We start from the raw sequence: 7,562 nt of genomic DNA on the forward strand, positions 1-7,562 counted from the left end.
TACTATACATAGTTGTATGTGCTATAGTTTTATACAACTGGCAGTGCAGTAGGTTTGTTTATACCAGCATCCCCACAAACACATGAGTTATGAATGCATCACACTACAACATTACGACAGGTACAACTTCACTAGGCGACAGGAATTTTTCAACTCCATTATAATCTTATGGGACCATAGTCGTATATGCGGTCTGTCATTGACTGAAACATAGTTATGTGGCACATGACTGCATAGATAGGTACATAGTATTAATATATTGATGGGAACATAAAAATTACCAAAAAATATTAGCCACAAATTTCCTACTTTGTTCCTAGAATCTAACTCCTTCATGTGTCAGAGTTATCAGTATCACAATCTTAGAAAATTTCAAACAGGAAATAGTTTAGAATTATTCATACCTGCATGTAACTTTAAAGTAACACAATGATTGTCTTATATTAAGCATTAAATAAATCTTGTATGAATAAATGAATGAATGAATTTGTAAACATAATAGGTATATGCTGATATCTATTCTCTTGGTAAGTATTAATAATTCTCTTCAAGCTCTATAACACCTACCTAAACCAAGGGGAAATTCTCATTCCAATACAAACAGCAGATCCACCTCATCGCCTCATCTATGATGTACATGTCATTGTAAACCAAACCATTACTGAGAAGAAAATAGTTTCTAATTCCTTTCTGAAGCAAGATTATCATGAATCAATACTTGTTTTGTCTAAATCCTACTTCCTTTTCCCAAGAGAAAATCTCAATCTCTGGATGATTCAAGACAGCCCTTTAAAAACAGAGTAACAAAGAAGCAGGCGTTTCCCAGCCCCCTTCCTCCTGGAAGACGTTCTTGCTTCTCAAAGTCTTGCTCTGTTTAATGCCTGCACCACCTCCTCCGGACACTCATGCCTTGCATTTCCTGTTGTTAATGTCCACCGGCATATCTGGTCACACAGATGAGAGAAACAACACACGCTCACACACACACACACACACACACACACACACACACAAATACATATGTGTCAGAGGAAGGAAACTTGGGGGTTGGAAAGGCTGCTTAATTTATAGCAAACAAACACATGTTGTCTTTATTAACTTATCTTTATCATCAGTTGAGAGTATTTCCATAGGGCAGTTTCTACCTTTGAGAATACAAACACCTGGATACCTACATTACCTTCTAGACACACCTCTAGATTTAAAAGCTCTGTTTGCTAGTTCCCTACCTGGCTATCACCAAAGAGAATCTTTATTTTCTAAATCTCATATTAATTAGAAGTGCCTGCAAGGGAGGGTGATCAGATACAACCCATGAGCTCACAAAATCCTTCCCAACACAGAATACTCTTCTTTTTTTTTTTTTTCACTCCATTAAGAAGAAGAAGAATGGACTAGAAGAGAGAAAATACTTCTCTTATTCTTGCCAATTGACAGCATGTAGGTTTATACAGTGTATGTAGCTCCGTTGCTATTTCTTTTCAGTAAATGCTGAAGTTAGGTTCAATGCCTAAATATATTCAGTGGGTAAGTCATTGTCAATTCCAAAGGACGTGCAAAGATGTGATTTCACTTATTTATTTTGTTTGGTTTGTTGTGTTAACATCAGGTTATTAAATATACATTTTCTCATTTCCTTTGTTTGTATTTTATCAGAACACTAATTACTGTCATCACTGTTATCACCACTCTTTATAATAACCTCTTACCTTTAAACACAATCTTTTGTCCTGAAATATCCCATAGTTGTTTACAACCTATTAAGCAAATTATACATGGATCTTACTTCACTCTCCCCCAAAATGTACCCACTTCCTGCAGTGGAAATGACAGCTGTATGACTATGTGTCTACCCCAGCCTGGAATGGCTTTAAGGACACGGAGGGCTGGATAATGCACACTCATGCCTTCTAGCCACTAACTATGGTGCTAGCAGGCCCTGAGAGATAAGTAGAACCAAGGTCGTTTTTGAATCATGGGCCTTGATCAAAAGCCTAGATAGGTAGAGAGATGCTTGGTCATGTCTTCTGGGCCCAGGTCTAAATTAGTTAGAGGTCTAAGTCTATAAATATGTTATTTCTGCTAAAGTAAAAGGGAAAAAATTCTTGCAGTTTTACAGGAAAGTCAGTATCTTTAAGTCAGGGAGTTAACACATTGAGGCATTTAACCTTTGAGAGCCATTTGAACTTCATCTGAATTCCTGTTTTTATTGTGTTCACCCATTACTATTCGCCCACTGTGATGAGACTATTGAGACCTGCTTGAATCCTGTTCAATTTTATGTTTTTTGTTCCTCGGAGTTTTCAAGTGACCACCATTAGCCTTGTTTGGCTTCCAGAATCAACCACAATGCCTTTTTCTGCAAGGCTGCACATAGAGAGCATCCGGACTTTGAAGGATTTTAGTAGAAGGTATGTAAACTCTTCATCTCCTTCTCCAGCATTTCTCTATTTTTCTTATTTGGGAGAAAAATGGGCTTCTTTATCAAAAATGCATTTTGGAGATTCTGGATGAATGGCAGCAGTAATCTAGCTGTTTCTCCAAGATCCTAACTCACTCCATAACAATCCATCTTATGGACATGTTGAATTCCCCTTCTGAGCAAGGCCCTAGCAGCACTGCTCCGACCCCTTCCCACCATCACACAGGAGAGGCCCAGAGAAGACCACATGCCCTAGACTCTCAGTAACACTGACTGTACTCCCTCCCTCCATATCCAATCCATTCCTCCTGCTGTTGCTCAATCCTCTGTCATGGGACAAGGTCTTTGGGGGAGAGAACCTCAGCTAGAATTCAATTTCCTCATCAAGCAAATTTCTCTGGGCTGCATCGATAGTGTAGGTTAATTAGAATTGCAGGTATTATGGGCCCGAGCTTTAGAAAACAAAGCAAACATGATTTGTCCTCACAGTGATCTTCGATAATAATGTCCAATGAAGTCTTAAATCCATTTAGTTATGCTGCTAAATGTGTTATAAAATTATGAAAATATTGACACACGAATTTGTTCATTAGGATATTTATTTTTGAATTGGAAGACGAGAGAGTCTAATGGAGAACAGATTTATAGCTTATAAATATACTTTCTCCATACTTATTTTTGGGGAACCAGATAGTCTGATTTTTCTACATGCAAATTAATAATCAGCTGTCATAAAGGAAAAGTTACTATATTATCCACCAAAACTCAAATTTATTTTTATGTCATTTAATCATGGTATGATATTTTATAATACAAAAAATAGTTTAAAGGATTATGTCCATACAGAAATCTATGGAAAACTCATTGTAAATTCTGAGGGTAACAATATTAGTGCAGTTAAAAGTGGCTTCAGCTCACCTGATTATAGGTTGCCATGGATTATATTAACCAAACTTTAGGTTATTTAAATGTCTCAAGAATCCCAAACCTTTGGGGTTAGAATACCAAAGAATTTGTATTTATGAGTTGGATTTGATGATGTGGAGAGACTTGTGTTTGCATTAGTTATTCTGTTTTGCCTGAAAGAAGAAAGGTGATGAAACAAAAAAAAAAATTTGCTGATTGTAAAGTCCCTCAAAACCCTTCAGATTATTGAGCGCATGGATTAGCATCATTGGACTTTCTAGATTCAGAACTTTGGCAGATTAGAAAGAAATCAGGGGCGTCACAAAAATACAAAGGTACATGACCTCAAGGTGCCTCTGTGACTAGCTGAATGACCCCATAAACTTCCCTGGACAATGAAAAATATTCCAAAATGTCTTTTCTTACTCAGATGTTGGAGTGAATAAATGGGGTTGTTGGCTGATGAAATTAGCATATCTTCGTGAATGCACTTTATCACGTGACTGCCTGGCCTCACGGCTAGAAGAGCATCATCTCTGTCCGTGCCTAGAGGAAGAGTGTATGAGCTGACGCCAGCTGAACCACAGTTGGCACAGCTTCCTGTTTTGTTGAGGCAGTGCCACAGGCATGCTATGACTCATTTGGCCTTTCACCTGGCTGTTCACTTTATTAGAGAGGCCCGTGAAGTTGGATAGTAATGATTTTCCCCAAGGAAAGTTTTCTCTGACAGAAATATGGCATCCATAACATCAATTTAGAAAAGTGAGGTAAAAATATTAATAGCACTAGGAAGAGATGAGAAAGCATTTGGAAGCACAATGCTGGCATTTTAAATTCTCCCAGAATATTATACACCCTCCTTTCATTTTTAAAATTTTTTTTAAATGACAAATAAGTTTATTTGCAAGTATTACAGGGGTACAAATGTTTTTGGTTACATGGATTACTTTTGTAATGCTTGAGTCAGGGTTAAAAGTGTGCCCATCACCCAGATAATGTTCATTGTACCCGTAAGGTAGGTTTTTACCCATCCCCTCTTCCTCCCTTCCCCTTGCTTGATTTCCATTGAGTTTTACTCCCCTCTATGTACATTATACATAAGCATGTATCACTGAAAATTAACAGAAAAAATGAGTGTCAATAAAACAAATTAAGTTTGGACAAAATAATTTTTGTCTGTTTTAAAGAGGGGGCAAAATGGAGCTGCTCTTTCATTCCCTCATTGGAACATGAGGGAACATCTTGTAAAACATGGTTCGAGTCTCTCCCTTGAGTGTCTTTATATGTGATTCATATACAAAACAAGGACTGCTGGGGTAACAGAGACCTGTAGTAACAATCCAATCAAGCTGTGTAGCTAGAGAGATAATTCTATCAAAGTTGTGCTCTACACACAGAAGTCTGAGCTTGGAGGAAAGTAAATCATTTTCTGCTATAAAACAGATGTGTAAATAAGTAGCTGGTGTTGGCCTCAGGGAGGACAGAAGGAAGATGGAGCACACATACCAAAAAGTAAAACGTATAAGGTCAGATGGTTGAGTGGGTCCCAAGCCAGAATATGGAAGAAATATTACTGTGGGGAAGAGGGAGCAAGTGGGTTTCCTGGCTGGCTTCTCACAGTGGAAGGAGCACCTGGCTTCACCTGCCAGGTGAATAGTGAGCCCAGGGGAATCTGTACCTAGGTATATGGAGCTGAAAGAAGAAAGAAAACCCTATTTGTGTTTTCAAATTAACTTAACCTCTGAAATTGAATAGAGAATTACAGTAAGTAGTGAGATAGCTCTTAGGCTTTGATGGAAACATAGAGTAAAGTGATACATGGAATGTGCCTGTGGAGAATATTGTCTCACTGAACGCTGTTATTGTAAGAAATGAAAGATCCAGTACACACAATTATAATAAACAAAAGTACATTGCACTTTTCAAGTTTTTCTTCTCTTTACTTCATGATTTTCACAGTTTTTCCTCTCTAAAGACCATTTTTGGTACTAGAGAGGACATACTAGAATTTTCTGGGACCATTTGCCAACATTTCTGTTGTTCTAACACAGGAGGAAGAGAAGGAGGAAGAGAGGAAAAAAAACAAAGCACATTCACTTTCTCCTGTGAGCACGTGGAAAAAGCACACCTGAGCCCCATCTGCCTCACCTCAGCAACACCATTCTTCTGCATGAATAATTCCCCGATTCTTTTTCTACTCAATTGTACAGATCCCGTTTGTTTTAAGATACATGACAACCAGCACCCAAGGAAAATGAAAGATGAGTAGAGAATTTAGAATCTTCAATTTGCAAATTTGATATGTATGCATTCCCTATTCTTCAGAAGAACACATTATTTGAACATATTAAGAACGTTTCAGTTGTCTTCCATACCCAAAAGGCATTATATGTACGAATATCACTTGTATTTCTGAGTCATAAAATTCTGTTTCTTACATAGTCAAGATCTACATTAAAGAAACTATTAAAATCAGTTATCATGTAAATTACATAATAGTGTCACACATAAACCAATTGCCTTACTTCTACGACTTCATTCTTTCACGATGAATTCGAATTTATAAAGTTGGCTTTGCAAAACTGAAGGTTTCCGTGCCTTTTCTATGATACAACTGACTATAGATGAGTCATCCCCAAGGGAGAGTATGCTTGAAACGGCTCTTCAGGTCATTTTCATACAGTATCACTAGCTTCAACAAGACCACAGCTCTGAATCGCATCTGGAACACATAATCTCCACTTTTCACTAAAAACATAAACTTTTAGATAGACTGTTGTCTTCCTCTTCTCCATTCCCCCTTGGATAATAATGTAGAAATTATAAGTAGAAGAACAACCAAAGGAGAATAATTTTAACTTGTTTCATTTTTTTATGTGTGGAAAATTGCCAAACGGGGATCCTGTTAGACTTGGCTTCTTGGGCTTAAGAGTCAATGATTTTGAGAGAAGATTCTCTTTATTATAAAACAAGCCAAACATTCATTGAGAAACTATTAAATGAAAATATAGTCAAAATAGTAAAATAAAACAAATACCCATTTCTCTTTGAGAATATACTAAATTGACCATAAGACTATATACAGATGCTGTAGAATAATATATTAAATGGTTAGTTTTACATTGCAAATTGTAGTATGCTTTATTAGCTAAATGTTTTCCCAAAATATGTATATCATATGTATGCAAACTGAAATGTCAGTACCCTACAAAAGGTTACTTAAGATAATCAAGGCTTTGGGTCCACTATCATAATAGCTCTTTCTGGGTGGAGAAGTTTTAGTTACATATTGCTCTAATTACATATTGTAGATTCTCATACGGGGAAAGGATTTACCCCTCTTAATCACGCAGGGATAAGAGGAAAGGAAAAGGTCACCTCACCTATACTGGGCAGAGGACGGACAGGAAGTGTGAGGTTTCTAAGCTCTGAATTATGAGAGAATAAAGTTTTATTTTTGGCTGAGAAGAAAAAGCTGACCTCTACCACCTGGTCTTTGGATGAGAATGCTGAACCCGATAAGACATCAGCTAGTGCTGAAATTATAAACTTTCAATAAAAATGTGCTTGATAGCATAATTTTGTTATTTGGGCATTTGGATTGTTAAAGATGGAGATAATTTCTGTGCATGGAGCAAGCTGGTACCAGGAGATGAAGCATCCAGAAAAATCCATTTGCTTGAGGGAGGCCATTTGCTTGATTTCCAGGTCCCTTTGCTGCACAAAGTTGTAGAGCCATGATAGCAGCATGGGGCTGGTGGGACAATCTGGAAGACATTCTTAATCCCACCCCCATATCTTATCCAGATCCACTTACCACCACCTCCAAAACATATTCCTAGGGTTCCCTCCTTCCAAATCCCCTTTGTGTCTCACCTGGACCATTCTTATAGCTCCTAACTGCTCACTCTGCTTGCAGTCTTGCCAGCTACCATCTGTTCTCCAAACAGACAAACCGTTTAAAGTTGCTAATCACATCATGCTACTCCCCTCCTTATGGGACTCCAGTAATTTCCCATCACAGAAATACTAAAACCAAATTTCCACCAGATTCCCCATGACCCATTCCTGCTACCCCTCACTTTCACCTCCTCTCCTATGCTCCAGCCAAGGGGCTGGCTTTCTGGTCATTTGTACCTCAGCTGAAGTATGCTGCCCTCAGAAATCCCTGTCATGACTATTGTGCATTATTCATTGGAACGCTCAAATTTAATTTTTGGATAACACATTCTCC

The sequence above is a fragment of the Propithecus coquereli genome, unplaced genomic scaffold, assembly GCF_000956105.1.
Source record: "Propithecus coquereli isolate 6110/MARCELLA unplaced genomic scaffold, Pcoq_1.0 Scaffold415, whole genome shotgun sequence".
Classification (NCBI taxonomy): domain Eukaryota; kingdom Metazoa; phylum Chordata; class Mammalia; order Primates; family Indriidae; genus Propithecus; species Propithecus coquereli.